The 15,638-nt window shown below is 46.6% G+C and overlaps 1 pseudogene; it reads right to left on the reverse strand.

Moving 5' to 3' along the window:
* Positions 1–5,064: 5,064 nt before the first annotated feature.
* Positions 5,065–6,518, reverse strand: LOC696283 (baculoviral IAP repeat-containing 5-like; annotated as a pseudogene).
* Positions 6,519–15,638: the final 9,120 nt, after the last annotated feature.

Below are 15,638 nucleotides of genomic sequence, written 5' to 3' on the forward strand. Positions count from 1 at the left end.
GCATGCTCTGGATCAGAGTCAGTTATTTGTCACTGATATGGGTGTAAGGCTTGTCACCATTTATCCAGGATGTTTGACACATCCAGCTCACCCAAGAACGCACTGGCAGAAATCAAAGATTATTTGGGGCTGGGTGCAGTGGTTCGCACCTGTAATCCCAGCACTTTGAGAGGCCGAGGCGGACAGATCACCTGAGATGGGAAGTTTGAGACCAGCCTGGCCAACATGGTGAAACCCTGTCTCTACTAAAAATACAAAAGGGGAGCTGAGGCAGGAGAATCGCTTGAACCCAGGAGGCGGAGGTTGCAGTGAGCCAAGATCGTGCCACTGCACTCCAGCCTGGGTGACAGAGCAAGACCCTGTCTCAAACAAAACAAAACAAAAACCAAAAGAAACCACAAAGATTGTTTGGAACAACCCAGAAGAAAGCTAAACACTTGGAAATAATTTTCAACCCGAGAAAAATTCCTGAATATCAAACATTCCAAGTTCTTTTATTATTATTTCACAATGTAGTCAGATAAAGATCTTTTAACGTGTCTCAATTTTACAAACTTTCCATTTTTTAAGTGCAGAGAATGCCTGTTTTTATGTTGTTGGTGGGTATCAAGGGCATGCCCTAAACGCATGCAAAGAAAACAATTGAGAAGTAAAAATTATGGAGCTGAGGAGATCACAGAAAAAATGTTAATTAAATACCTGGTTTTTATTTTTTCTTTACAAACACACAGACTACGACAGTGGTTCTAGCCCCAGGTCCAGAGGTGAGGGAAGGAACTCAGTCAGACAGCTCTACCAGGAAGTTTATCTGCAAATAGGAAAGTTATTTTACTGACATTTACAGATTATCAGAGCACATGTGTTGACTGTATGCTCTGGGTATGCAGAGGGTCTGGGTAGAGCTGTACACACCTTTTTGCTGAGTCCTCGTTGCTATCTAAGATGTAATATGTGGTCCTGAACATGGTTTGTTCTGTGACTCTAACAAGAAACCAGATTATGAGCTGGACCTTCTGGGCATAAGTCTAGAGCTGTGTTGTCCAGTAAGGTAGCGACTTGCCATATATAGTTATTTATACTTCGTTTTATTTTATTTTATTATTTTTATTTTTTTTTTGAGACGGAGTCTCGCTCTGTCGCTCAGGCTGGAGTGCAGTGACGCGACATCGGCTCACTGCAAACTCCGCCTTCCGGGTTCACGCCATTCTCCTGCCTCAGCCTCCAGAGTAGCTGGGACTACAGGTGCCCGCCACCATGCCCGGCTAATTTTTTGTATTTTTAGTAGAGACGGGGTTTCACCATGTTAGCCAGGATGGTCTTGATCTCCGGACCTTGTGATCCACCTGCCTCGGCCTTCCAAAGTGCTGAGATTACAAGCATGAACCACTGCGCCCGGCCTATACTTCATTTTAATGCAATGAAAACTTCAGTTTTCAATAGCCACATTTCAATTGGTCCGTAGTCACATATGATTGATTAGTGGCTCAGGTAGAGATTTCCATCATCACCGGAAGTTCTGCGGACTGTGCTGGGTCCCTGGGACCGGTATTTGTGAACCAGCAGCAGGAATATCGCCTGGAAGCTTGGATGAAATGCTATATCTCAGCTGTGTCCAGACCTATTTAGAGAGAATCTGCTTTTTAATGACAATCCCAGGTGATTTATGTACCATTCAAGTGTAAGAAGCACTGTTCTAGACAATCGAGGTGTAAACCAAAAATAAAATTCTAAGCACCCCCCCAACCATCCGAACGGACTTCCTCCTCGGCCAGAACACTCTTAAAATTTAACCTGAAAAACTGGTTCAGGCCATGACAGGAAGTGGGTATCGGATGTGCCTCATTATACCTCTCTGGCAGTAACATCAACATAGACTTGAAGTCTGATAAGAAACATTTTACAACCTATTCTCTCTGAAGCCTACCACCTGAAGGCTTCCTCTGCAAATAAGAACTTTGGTCTCCACAATTCTTTATCTTAACCCAGACGTTTCCTTTCTATTGATCCCAGGTCTTTAGAGAAACTCACCCAATTGTTAACCAAAAAATGTTTAAATCTATCTATAGACTGGAGCCTCCCCCACCCCCTTGCACCCCACTCCCCACTCCTTGCTTCCAGTTGTCCTCCTTTCTGAACTACACCCATGTATTTCTTAAATGTATTGGATTGAAGTCTCATGCCTCCCTAAAATGTATAAAACCAAGCTGCACCCTTACCACCTCGGGTGCATGTTCTCAGGGCCTCCTGAAGGCTGTGTCATGGGTCATGGTCACTCCTATTTGGCTCAGCATAAATCTCCTCGAATATTCTACAGAGTTTGACTCTTTTCATCCATAGAGGAAGCATACCCTAAGGCTTAGAAGAAGGAAAGAACTGCATCCAGATTGGGCTATAGGTGCAGTTACTTCCTACAGAAATGCGTCTTTCCTATGGCTTCTTAAAACTGAGAAAAATATTAAGTTATGAGAAAAGAAAAGAACTTTTATCTGAGGAACGCAGGTCCTTTTAATTATTGGGCCCAGAGAGGCATTAAAACGAGGCAGCAACTGTCGCAGAATTTTGCACCTTAGTTCAGTTGTAAATGGATTCTTTTCACACAACCAGGAACATTTAGGCACGAAGGCACATTAAAGGGTGAGTAGAGCAGGATTGTATTGGGTGAAGAGAAAAATGGAAAAAACAGCAAAGCGAGATAGAGTCCTGCCAACAGGCCCCCCACCTCACAGATTGAATCCCAGGCCACCACACAGGAACTGAAGAGGCCAGGCTCCTCCCATTGCCCATGGCTCCGCCCCTCCCCCCAGGGTGCATGTGGGCAGGCTCAGACAAGGTCCTGGGCAGGTTCCCTCATCTGCACAAAAGTATCTAATGTAAACGCTTGTGGGGCAGGTCGAAGATTCTCCGGGGATCTCTTTTTATATGCCCAGGCATTTGACTGTCTCACAATCATGCCCTACTCCCTGCTTTGAGCTACGTATTCATTTCTTGAAATGGCTTGCTATTGCCACAGGCAGCTATAAGTTAATCTAATAATGCCACATGGGACACCATAACCCACACCCTAATGCTTCACAGTGTATAGCTAATCAGTGTTATTTCTGTAAACCAATGGGAATTCCTGACCAACAACTTTGTCTTAGCCCACTCCCTGTCTCCCTCTTTTTGCCTTTAAAAATTCACTTGCAACTACTGCAAATTGGAGTGTATATTCAGGCAACTTAAATCTATGCTTCTGGGTTGCAGTCCTCAAATACTCTACTCTAATATAAGTAGAGTAAGCTCTCTACTTATATTAGTTTTGCCTCGACTTCTCCCTTTTAAGTCAACTCTTACCTCTGGCTACAATTTAACAATCAGTGTCTGTACAACTGTTTGTGTTGACCAATGCCTTCTTTCTTGACCTGCTCATAAAAATAGCTAAACATTTATGAAGCCCTTACTTTGAGCCATGAACTGTTCTAGGTGCTTCATCCATTTTGATTCATTAATCCTCACAAGCAGCTCTACAGGTGGCTTCTATTAACTTTATTTTACAAATGAGGATTCTGAGACATAAAGACTGGAAAGAAGTTAAAGTGACAATGGAAGCAGGGCACAGTGTTTTGCACGTGTAATTTCAGCACTTTGGGAGGCTGAGGCAGGAGGATGGCTTGAGGCCAGGAGTTCGAGACAAGCCCGGGCCAAACAGTGAGATTCCATCTCTACAAGAAAAAAAAAAAAAGAGTCACAATGGCTGACTCCAACTCAGCAGTGCCTGGGCCATAGAGAAGTGTGAAAGGAAAATATTGAGGCCCCCAAATGACTAAGCTAAGGGAAAAGTCAGGCTGGGAATTGTTCAGGACAAACGTGCCTCCCGTTCTATTCAGTCATCCCTCTGCTCACTGAAATAGATGCATATTGCTTCCTTTGGAAAAGCTTATCAGAAGCTCAAACAATGCAACTGTTTGTCTCTCACCTACCTGTGACCTGGAAGCCCCCTCCCTGCTTTGAGTTGTCCCCACGGTCACGCATGTCCATGTGAAGAGAGTCCACCAACAGGCTTTGTGTGAGCAACAAGGCTGTTTATTTCACCTGGGTGCAGGCGGGCTGAGTCCAAAAAAGGAGTCAGCAAAGGGTGGTGGGATTATCATTAGTTCTTACAGGTTTGGGATAGGCTTACAAAGTACCTTCTCAAGGGTGGGGGGCGGGGCGAGAATATTACCAAGTACCTTCTTAAGGGCAGGGGAGAATATATGTATCAGTTAGGGTGAGGCAGGAACAAATCACAGTGGTGGAATGTCATCAGTTAAGAGTATTTTCACTTCTTTTGTGGATCTTCAGTTGCTTCAGGCCATCTGGATGTATACGTGCAGGTCACAGGGGATATAATGGCTTAGCTTGGGCTCAGAGGTCTGACATTCCTGTCTTCATATAGTAATAAGAAAAACAAAATAAAATAGTGGTGAAGTGTTGGGGCGGTGAAAATTTTGGGGGGTGGTATGGAGAGATAATGGTCGATGTTTCTCAGGGCTGCTTCGAGTGGGATTAAGGGCAATGTGGGAACCCAGAGTGGGAGAGATTAAACTGAAGAAAGATTTTGGGGTAAGGGGTGATATTGTGGGGTTGTTAGAAGGAGCATTTGTCATATAAAATTATTGGTGATGGCCTGGGATGCAGTTTTTTTTTTTTTATTTTTTGTTTGTTTGTTTGTTTGAAATGACAGGCTTTTTATTTCTCAGGAACGGCCGAGATGACCTCCAGAGGTTTCCAACGAAGCCGAAGCCGTAATAATCCACCCTGCAGCTCTGTGACAGGGAGGAGGGCGAATCCAATCCATCATCTTACACCAGACTTCAGCCCTGCGGGAGCTGCTGCCGCCAAAGAAAGCCGGGACCTGGGCAGACTGCATCCCTCCCCCGTGTGGAGAACGTGACAGATGTGAAGGTTGGGCTGACAGACACACGGCCTGCAGCAGCCCAGCCAGTCCCACACAGCATCCAGCCAAGTCATTTAAAAAGGATTCAGGCCACTGCCTTTTTCTCAGGGAGGAGCAGCCAGCATGTGCCCCGCAGCTCACTGGGCCTGTCTAATCACACAGCAGTGGCAAAAGGAGTATCTGCCAGATGCTTCCTATCACTCTATTCTGTCTCCACGTCCACCTGAAGTTCACCCCGTTTCCCCAATGACTTAGAATGGCTTTGTGCTTAGTTTTAATTGTAGTTTGTGCTATTCTGTGAATTAACAATTCAAACAAAATAAGAAAGACACGTTGTGAAACAGCAGAGGAGCCAGAGACTGTCTGCATTCCCCTCCTCATCACACACAAGTCATGCATCTACCAAAAAAAAAAAAAAAAAGTGGCCTCTGAGGCAGCACAGGTGTGACAGATGAGGAATCTGCAGCTCAGATTCAACAGGCACCTGCCAAGTCCACACTCAGGACTGTGTGACAGCCTCAACAATATGAGGTCCAGACACATTCACTGTGGAAGGCTCTGCCCACGCCAACAAAGCCGTCAGCTCTAGCAAAAGGGACACCACCTTCTTCCTCCACCACTTCTCACCTGGTAAGTCCGGGAATCAGGAAGACAAAAATAAGCCAAAAAAAAAAAAAAAAAGAGAGAGAGAGAGAGGCAGTCACTGTTATCAGCAGTACCCGCTGCACAGGTAGAAGCACCTCTGGTGCCACTTTCGAGACAAAACAAGATACAGCTGAAATATCTAATTGGAAAATATTGATCTTCTCCTTTCCCAAGGCATTGCTAAGGGTCCCACAGGAAGGCTGGTGGCACCAGGGAATAAATCCTGGAAGTGGTGCAACCACTCTGGGACCAGGCAGCTCCAGCCAGAGGCCTCAGTCCATGGCAGCCAGCTGCTCGATGGCACAGCGCACTTTCTTTGCAGTTTCCTCAAATTCTTTCTTCTTATGGTTGGTTTCCTTTGCAATTTTGTTCTTGGCTCTTTCTCTGTCCAGTTTCAAAAATTCACCGAGGGTTAATTCTTCAAACTGCTTCTTGACAGAAAGGAAAGCGCAATCGGATGAATGCTTTTTATGTTCCTCTATGGGGTCGTCATCTGGCTCCCAGCCTTCCAGCTCCTTGAAGCAGAAGAAACACTGGGCCAAGTCTGGCTTGTTCTCAGTGGGGCAGTGGATGAAGCCAGCCTCGGCCATCCGCTCCAGGGTGCAGGCGCAGCCCTCCAAGAAGGGCCAGTTCTTGAATGTAGAGATGCGGTGGTCCTTGAGAAAGGGCTGCCAGGCAGGGGGCAACGTCGGGGAACCCATGCCACTGCCGCCACCTCTGCCAACGGGTCCCACGATTCAAATCTGGGATGCAGTTTTTTATGAATTGAGAAATCAAAAGGAAGACACAAAGTCCGAATAAGAGAAGGAGAAAAACAGGTATTAAAGGACTAAGAATTGGGAGGACCCAGGACATCCAATTAGAGAGTGCCCAAGGGGGTTCAGCATAATTATTTGCTTGGTTAGCGAGTTTTGGGGCTCTATCCTTGAGTTTTTTTATGTTGTCATATACCAGGCCAGATTGAATTAGGTGAAAACAACACTCTTCATTTAAAAATATACAGAGTTGGCAAGGCATGGTGGCTCACGCCTATAATCCCAGTACTTTGGGAGGCCGAGGCGGGCGGATCACGAGGTCAAGAGATGGAGACCATCCTGGCTAACATGATGAAACCCCGTCTCTACTAAAAATACATAAAATTAGCTGGGTGTGGTGGCAGGCGCCTGTAGTCCCAGCTGCTCGGGAGGCTGAGGCAGGAGAATGGCGTGAACCTGGGAGGCAGAGCTTGCAGTGAGCCGAGATCGCGCCACTGTATTCTAGCCTGGGTGACAGAGCGAGACTCTGTTTCAAAAAAAAAAAAAAAAAAAAATATATATATATATATATATATTTATATACATATATATATATACACACACACACACACACAGAGTCCTCCTTTTTCAGCAGTGTGTTGAGGCCTCAGGGATTTTGGAGGAAATAGAAATGCAAACCCAGCAATTGTTTGTTAAAGAAAGATTAGAAATGGCTAGGAAGAGTGAGTGAGATTGATAGTGTGGTGGAGATAGCTGGGGAGAGGTAGAGGGTGGCATAAGAACAGAAATGAGAATAAGAATGAGTATAAAAGTGAAGAATAGGACTTCATCAGGGAGAGAGTGTTGGAGTGTGTCCTGTCAGCAAAGATCATCTATCCACTCCAAGAGGGAGTCAAGAGTGGAGGATTGGGGACAGATATTCACAATGGAAAGGAAATGAGAGGTTTTAAGAGGGAGGCTAACAGCTTGTAACCTACATGGAAGAGGTTATGAAATGACGACAGAATAGAATGGGCCTGTGAGGATGTAAGCAGATTTTTCCCTTGGTCCAAGAACAATTTGCCTTGTGTGGGAAGAGATTGATAGGTGGAAACTCCAGTAGGAGAGTAAATAGCAGTGACCAATGAGAAGAAGAAAAACTGTCATGAGGGACAGAAGTTGGAACACTAGCTGCTTCTTTAGCTACCTTATCAGCATAAGTGTTGCCCTGAGCGATGGGATCTGATGCCTTTTGATGGCCCTTGCAGTGAATGACTCCAGCTTCCTTTGGAAGTAAAGCAATTTTAAGAAGAGTTTTTATTAAAGAGGCATAAATGATGGAGGACCCTAGCATAGTAAGGAAATTTATTTCTGCCCATATAACAGCATGGTGGTGCAGGATATGGAAGGCATATTTAGAGTTAGTATAAATATTGATGCATAGTCCCTTTGCAAGAGTGAGGGCCCGAGTTAAGGCAATGAGTTTGGCTTGCTGAGAGGTAGTGGAGGGGGCAGAGCAGTAGCCTCAATGATAGATGTGGAAGATACTATAGCATAGCGTGCCTTTGCTGGTGAGTGGCGATTAGGCCTGGTGGAACTGCCATCAATAAACCAAGTGTGATCAGGGTGAGGAACAGGAAAGAAGGAAATATGGGGAAATGGAGGATGATGAATCAGAGAGATACAGTCATGGGGGTCAGGTGTGGTATCCGGAATAATGTGGGAGGCCAGATTGAAGTCTGGGCCAGGAACAATGGTAATTGTGGGAGACTCAGCAAAGACTGAGTATAGCTGAAGGAGCTGGGGGGGCAGAAAGTATATGCATCAAGTGTGAGGAGGAAAATAGATTTTGAAAGTTATGGGAACTGTAGAGAGTAAGTGGAGCATAGCTTGTGATTTTGAGGGCCTCTGGAAGTATTAAGGCAGCGGCAGCCACTGCACACAGACATGAGGGCTAGGCTAAAACAGTAAGGTCAAGTTGTTTTGACAGAAAGGCTACAGCACGCAGTCCCGGCTCTTGTGTAAGAATTCTGACCGCACAGCCCTGTACTTTGGCTATGTGTAATGAAAAGGGTTGGGATGAGTTAGGGAGAGCTAGTGCGGGAGCAGCTTTTAGGGCTATGTTTTAAGGAATGGAAAGGGGAGTGAGGAAAGGATTTAGGATTTATGGGGTCAGCTAGGTTTATCTAGAACAGAATGGGTTGTGGAGGGAGGTATTAAGGATAGGAGAGTATATGGGTTTGGCACTGTGGGGTGGATAGGCCAGACAATTTTGTTGATAAGGCACAGATCCTGAACTAACCTATAAGACTTGTCTGGTTTTTCGACAGGTAAAATGGAATTGTAAGGAGAGTGTATAGGCTTTAAAAGGCCATGCTGTAACAGGTGAGTGATAACAGGCTTTAATCCTTTTAAAGTGTGCTATAGGATGGGATATTGACATTGAGTGGGGTAAGGGTGACTAGGTTTTAATGGGATGGTAAGGGATGCATGATCAGTCACTAAGGAGGGAGTAGAGGTGTCCTATACTTGTGGATTAAGGTGGGGAGATACAAGGAGAGGATGTGAAGGAGGCTTTGAACTGGGGGAAAAGGTGGCAATGAGGTGTGGCTGTAGCCCAGGAATAATCAGGGAAGCAGATAATTTGGTTAAAATGTCTCAGCCTAATAAGGGACTGGGCAGGTGGGGATAACTAAAAAAGAGTGCATAAAAGAATGTTGTCCAAGTTGGCACCAGAGTTGGGGAGTTTTAAGGGGTTTTGAAGCTTGGCCATCAATACTCACAACAGTTATGGAGGCAAGGGAAACAGGCCCTTGAAAAGAAGGTAATGTGGAGTGGGTAGCCTCCATAATGATTAAGAAGGGCATGGACTTACCCTCCACTGTAAGAGTTACCCAAAGTGTCTGTGATGGTCCAAGAAGCTTCCGAGGCGATGGGGCAGCATCAGTCTTCAGCTGCTAAGTCGAGAAGATCTGTGAAGGAGTCAGTCAGAGAGCCCTGGGCCAGAGCTCCAGGGGCTCTGGGAGTGGCCGCCGAGTTGGACAGTCTGATTTCCAGTGGGGTCCCACACAGATGGGACATGGCTTAGGAGGAATCCCAGGCTGCAGGCATTCCTTGGCCTAGTGACCAGATTTCCAGCACTTGAAGCAATATCCTTGGGGAGGCGGTCCTGGAGGAATGCCTGGCCTCTGCGGTTCAGACATTTTGAGGTTCTTGTGTGCTGGAGATGTGACTGGGGTTTCTCTCACAGTGGAGGCAAGTTAATTGCAACTCAGAAATATGTTGCTACTTGACTGCCTCTTCTCTATTATTGTACACCTTGAAGGCGAGCTTAATTAGGTCCTGTTGTGGGGCCAGAATCTAATTTTTGGCGCTTTTTCTAATGTTGGGAGCGGATTGGATAATAAAATGCATATTGAGAATAAGATGGCCTTCCTCTGGGGTCTAGGACAGTAAAGTGTCTAAGGGTTGTTGCCAAATGGGCCATGAACTGGGCTGGGTTTTTATATTTGATGAAAAACAGCCTAAATGCTAACTGATTTGGGAGAGGTCAGATAAAGAAAAAAGGAGCGTTAACCTTGACTATGCCTTTAGCTCCAGCCACCTCTTTAAGAGGAAATTGTTGGGCAGGTGGGGGAGGGCTAGTCGCAGAACGAAACTGTAAGCCAGACCAGGTGTTAGGAGGGGAGGTGATAGAAGGATTACAGGGTGGGGGAGCAAAGGCTGAGGAAGAATTGGGACCTGGCTTGGCCTGGCAAGGAGCAGCCTGGGGAGAAGGGGAGAGGTCAGATGATTCCGTAGAAAAGAAGGATTCAAAGGACTCAGAGCTTGGGGTGGAAACTGAAGGAACAGACAGGAAAGAAGAAAGATTTGGGACGAGTTGCACTGGGAGCAGAGACTAGGGAGGGACCGATGTGTAAAAGAATGCCTAGACGTCAGATACCTCAGACCATTTGCCCATTTTTCAACAAACATTATCTAGATCTTGTAGGATAGACAAATCGAAAGTGCCATTCTCTGGCCACTTAGAACTACTGTCGAGTTTGTATTGGGGCCAAGCGGTATTGCAGAAGAAAATAAGGCGTTTAAGTTCTAGGTCAGGTGTGAGTTGAAGAGATTTTAAGTTCTTGAGAATACAGGCTAAGGGAGAAGAAGGGGGAATGGTGGGCGGTAGGTTGCCCATAGTGAAGGAGGTAAGTTTAAAGAGAAAGGTAGAGACACGGAGAAGAGGGTGGGTGAGCAGTCCTGGGCTGCAATGTGGGTGAGCAGCCAAAGCAGGCATCCCTGCAATTGACTTGCCACCAAGGGAATGTGGGTGAATGATGGAGGCAGACGTCCCCACGGTGATCAGACACCAATGAAATGTGGGTGAATAATCAGGCAGATATCCTCGCAGTGATTAAACACCAAAGGAAGACTGTCTTCCTGAGTCCGTGACCAGCGCCGGAGCTTTGGGTCCATGGATAAAATGTGTCTTCTTTGTCTCTACTAGAGAGGAAAAAGAACTAGAATTGGAAAGGCAGGGAGATTGAAGGGTAGCGAGAGAGGCTGGAGAAGAGTGAAAAGACCGCTTACCTGATTTGAAATTGGTGAGATGTTCCTTGGGCTGGTTGGTCTGAGGACCCAAGGTCATAGGTGGATCTCCTCACGGAGTGAGGGCGACGACAGGAGATGACAGGGGACTGGTCTCCCTAAGTGTCATGCGCGTCCGTGTGAAGAGACTACCAAACAGGCTTTGTGTGAGCAATAAAGCTTTTTAATCACCTGGGTGAAGGCGGGCTGAGTCCAAAAAGAGTCAGAGAAGGGAGATAGGGGTGGGGCCGTTTTATAGGATTTGGGTAGGTAAAGGAAAATTACAGTCAAAGGGGGGTTGTTCGCTGGTGGGCAGGGGTGGGGGTCACAAGGTGCTCAGTGGGGGAGCTTTTTGAGCCAGGATGATCCAGGAAAAGGAATTTCACAAGATAATGTCATCACTTAAGGCAAGGACCAGCCATTTTCACTTCTTTTGTGGTGGAATGTCATCAGTTAAGGCAGGGGCAGGGCATTTTCTCTTCTTTTGTGATTCTTCAGTTACTTCGGCCATCTGGGCGTATAAGTGCAAGTCACAGGGGGTGCAAGTCACAGGGGATGCGATGGCTTGGCTTGGGCTCAGAGGCCTGACACTAAGGAGTCCTCCTGTCCCGGGTCTTCAGCACCAAATGTCACGTGCGTCCGTGTGAAGAGAGTCCACCAACAGGCTTTGTGTGAGTAACAAGGCTGTTTATTTCACCTGGATGCAGGCGGGCTGAGCCCGAAAAAGGAGTCAGCAAAGGGTGGTGGGATTATTATTAGTTCTTATAGATTTGGGATAGGCTTACAAAGTACCTTCTCAAGGGCGGGGGGAGAATATTACAAAGTACCTTCTTAAGGGCAGGGGAGAACGTATGTATCAGTTAGGGTGGGACAGGAACAAATCACAATGGTGGAATGTCATCAGTTAAGGCTATTTTCACTTCTTTTGTGGATATTCAGTTGCTTCAGGCCATCTGGATGTATACATGCAGATCACAGGGGATATGATGGCTTAGCTTGGGCTCAGAGGCCTGACACCCACCTTTTCGGACAAACCAATGTACTTATTACATATATTGATTTGATGTCTCATGTCTCCCTAAATGTGTAAAACCAAGCTGTGCCCCGACCACCTTGGGCACATGTCATCAGGACCTCCTGAGGCTGTGTCACAGTGTGTGTCCTTAGCTTTGGCAAATAAACCTCCTAAAAGGAGAGAGACTTGTCTCATCATTTTTCTTGACTGACGGAAGCCACGCAAGACCATCTCTGCAGGCTGCTGGAAGACTATGTTCCTGGAAGACTCCTGGAAGACTATGGCTTTGGGGGCTTCTCACCAGGTGCAAAAAAAAAAGCACATTCACGTTTTACAGTGTGTTAAGGATCTCTCCTGTGTCGTGTGCTCCTCCTGGTTCCACCTGACTCCCTAAGAGGCTCCACGGGTTGAATTTGCCGGCCTATTTCGAGGGATGGCCTTGCAGAGCTCTTCGTTTCCTTCCTATTTGTCTCCTTTAACTCAGCCTGTTGCTCAACTCTTTCCCCAAATCCCCAGGAAGAACCCAAGGAAGAGAAGAAAAAGAGCTGCCAGTTAAAGTCACGCCAAATTCCCAAGGCAACCTGTCCCGCCACCCGCTCCCCCACTCCCGCCGCCCCCTGCTCCCCACCCGGAAGGCAGTCCTGCCCAGCCCCACAGCAGGAGAATCAGCTGTTTCCTGCCCAACCTCAGTGGCTCAGGCTGAGTCATCCTTTTCCCTGCCTGCGCCAAGGCGTGGCTCCTCCAATCCCTTACAAAATGCTTCCACCCCAAAATGCTCAGCCAGCCTGTTGAGGGCTGGAGAGCCAACTCATTCAGTGTCTCCTTTGAATTTCATGAATTAAAAATGACTGCACTTATCCCAAAGTGCCACTGACAGATCTGAGATGAACCCTGTTGGCCTTTGGCAGAAACCAAACTGCCCACATGCATTAAGTCCAGCAGGAGGGCTGGGGGTTGGCCAGGGCCTGGCCTCTCCGATGACTAAAGAGACATGTGAGCAAAGTCAGCTGCGGTCAGCATGAGTCTTTTTTTGAGATGGGATCTCACTCTGTCGCCCAGGCTGGAGTACAAAGGCGCATCTAGGGCTCACTGCAACCTCCATCTCCTGGGCTCAAACAGTCCTCCCATCTCAGTCTCCCAAGTAGCTGGGACTACAGGCATGTGCCACCATGCTCAGCTAATTTTTTTTTTTTTTTTTTTTTTTTTTTGTAGAGATGGCGTTTTGCCACGTTGGCCAGGCTGGTCTCAAACTCCTGGCCTCAAGTGATCCACCTACTTCAGCCTCCCAAAGTGCTTGGATTACAGACTTGAGCTGCCACACCCAGCCAGCATCAGTCTTGCTTGTTTATTCAAAATGTAGGTATGGGGTGTCTTGTTATGAACCCAGAAGGATCTGAGAGAGGACTCACTCAATTTATTTATTTATTTTTATTTTATTTTTTTTTTTTTTTGAGACGGAGTCTCGCTCTGCCGCCCAGGCTGGAGTGCAGTGGCCGGATCTCGGCTCACTGCAAGCTCCGGCTCCCAGGTTCACGCCATTCTCCTGCCTCAGCCTCTCGAGTAGCTGGGACTACAGGCGCCCGCCACCGCGCCCGGCTAGTTTTTTGTATTTTTTAGTAGAGACGGGGTTTCACCGTGTTAGCCAGGATGGTCTCGATCTCCTGACCTCGTGATCCGCCCGTCTCGGCCTCCCAAAGTGCTGGGATTACAGGCTTGAGCCACCGCGCCCGGCCGGACTCACTCAATTTAGAAAGTTTATCTTGCCAAGGTTAAGGACACACCCATGACACAGCCTCAGGGGGTCCTGGTGACATGTGCCCAACGCAGTCGGGAGCATAGCTTGCTTTTATACATTTGATGGAGACATGAGCCATTAATCAATACGTGTAAGATGTGTATGGGTTCCATCTGGAAGGGAGAGACAACTTACAGATGGAGCAGCTTGCAGGTCATAGATGGATTTAAAAATGTTCCATTTGGCAATTGGTTGAAAAAGTTATTATTAATGGAAAGGAATGTTTGGGTTATAAAAAGGGGTTGTGGACAAAGGTTTTATCATGCAGAAGAAGCCTCTGGGTAGTAGGCTTCAGAGAGAATAGATTATAAATGTTTCTTATCAGACTTAAGGTCTGTGTTGATGTTAACGTTGGTCAGCTTTTCCTGAATTCCAAAGAGAGGAGGGGATCGTGAGGCATGTCCAATGCCCTCTTCCATCATGGCCTGAACTAGCTTTTGTCAGGTTAACTTTCAAATGTCGTTGGCTGAAAGGAGGGGTCCATTCAGATGGTTGGTGGGCCTTAGAATTTTATTTTTGGTTTGCACTGTGACACATTGCTCAGAACCAACATGGTACACCACCAAGAATACCTTTTGCCCCTCCTCTCCAGCACTCCGCTTGGCTGGTTTTAAGGTGCTAAATTCTGGAAAGGTAGAGATTGTGTCTGTGTACCCCCATAGGTGACCAGCAGAGAGCCCTGCATGCAGTAGGTGCTCAATTGATGCTTATTAAGAGAAGAGATACAAATGAATGGGGATTCTAATGATTCCTATTACAACTCAATAGCTAGCAAGAGCTTCATAATACTTGGTAGCTCTTTATACTCCTTCTCCAGTAAACTTAATTTCAGATCATCAGTGCTTATGCAAGTCCTGTTTGATAACTGGGAAGGCTGAAGTTGATGAGGTAATGAGTTGGCTTCCACTCAATATGACAGAATAAAATTCAGTCTTCCTTGTTGGCACCTTAAAGCTTTATTGTTTAGGAGGAGCAGAGATATAAGAGGAAAATGAATGTCATAACCAGTCACTTGGGCTGGCTGATTCAAGCTTATCTGAAGGTGATGTGAGACAAGAAAATTGCGTTTGTTTCTGTGGCTGCAGAATTTTTTCAGGGGCAGATGCACAGCCAAGGTGCAGGGCCTCTGGGGTCCTTAGGGACGGCTGTGTTTTTCATGAGAAGCCTGGAAAGGAAGAAGGACTGGGAAGTGGGGGTGAAATGAACAAATGAAAGTAGGAAGCCACCCTGTGATGGCCACGTGCCGGGGCTGGCCTCCATGCCTTCCTCTCTGTCGGGAGGCACAGACGTCCCGGAGCCCTAGACAAGAGCACTTATCTTAAATATTTCCCAATATCTTCACACTCATGGAAACAGAGGAAATGTTTCAAGGAGGAGACGGTGACATCATGCTCACTTTTGCGTGTAGCTCCAAGTTGTGCTGCACCCTTTATTGTCAGTCTGCAAACTCCCACGCTTAATTTTTCCCTTCAAGCCAGGGAGGTGGAGTAAATGGAATCCTCTATGTCCAGATAGCACTCTGATTCTCTCTCTCTCTCTCTTCTTTTGCTGTTTGTTTGTTTGTTTGTTTGTTTTTTGAGATGGCGTCTCGCTCTGTCCCCCAGGCTGGAGTGCAGTGGCACGACTTCCACCTCCCGAGTTCAAGAGATTCTCCTGCCTCAGCCTCCCGAGTAGCTGGGATTACAGGTGCCCACCACCACGCCCAGCTAATTTTGAATTTTTAGTAGAGATGGGGTTTCTACTGGACTGATTGTCTCTTTTTTTTTTTTTTAAGACACAGAAACTCACTCTGCCACCTGAGCTGGAGTGCAGTGACACAATCATAGCTCACTGCAGCCTCAAACTCTTGGGCTCAAACTCCATAGCTCACTACCTCAGCCTCCCAAGTAGCTGGGACTACAGGAACGCACTACCATACCCAGCTAATTTTTGTATTTTTTTTTTTTGGTAGAGAAGGGGTCT

The sequence above is a fragment of the Macaca mulatta genome, chromosome 9 (genome assembly GCF_049350105.2).
Source record: "Macaca mulatta isolate MMU2019108-1 chromosome 9, T2T-MMU8v2.0, whole genome shotgun sequence".
Taxonomy (NCBI): Eukaryota; Metazoa; Chordata; class Mammalia; order Primates; family Cercopithecidae; genus Macaca; species Macaca mulatta.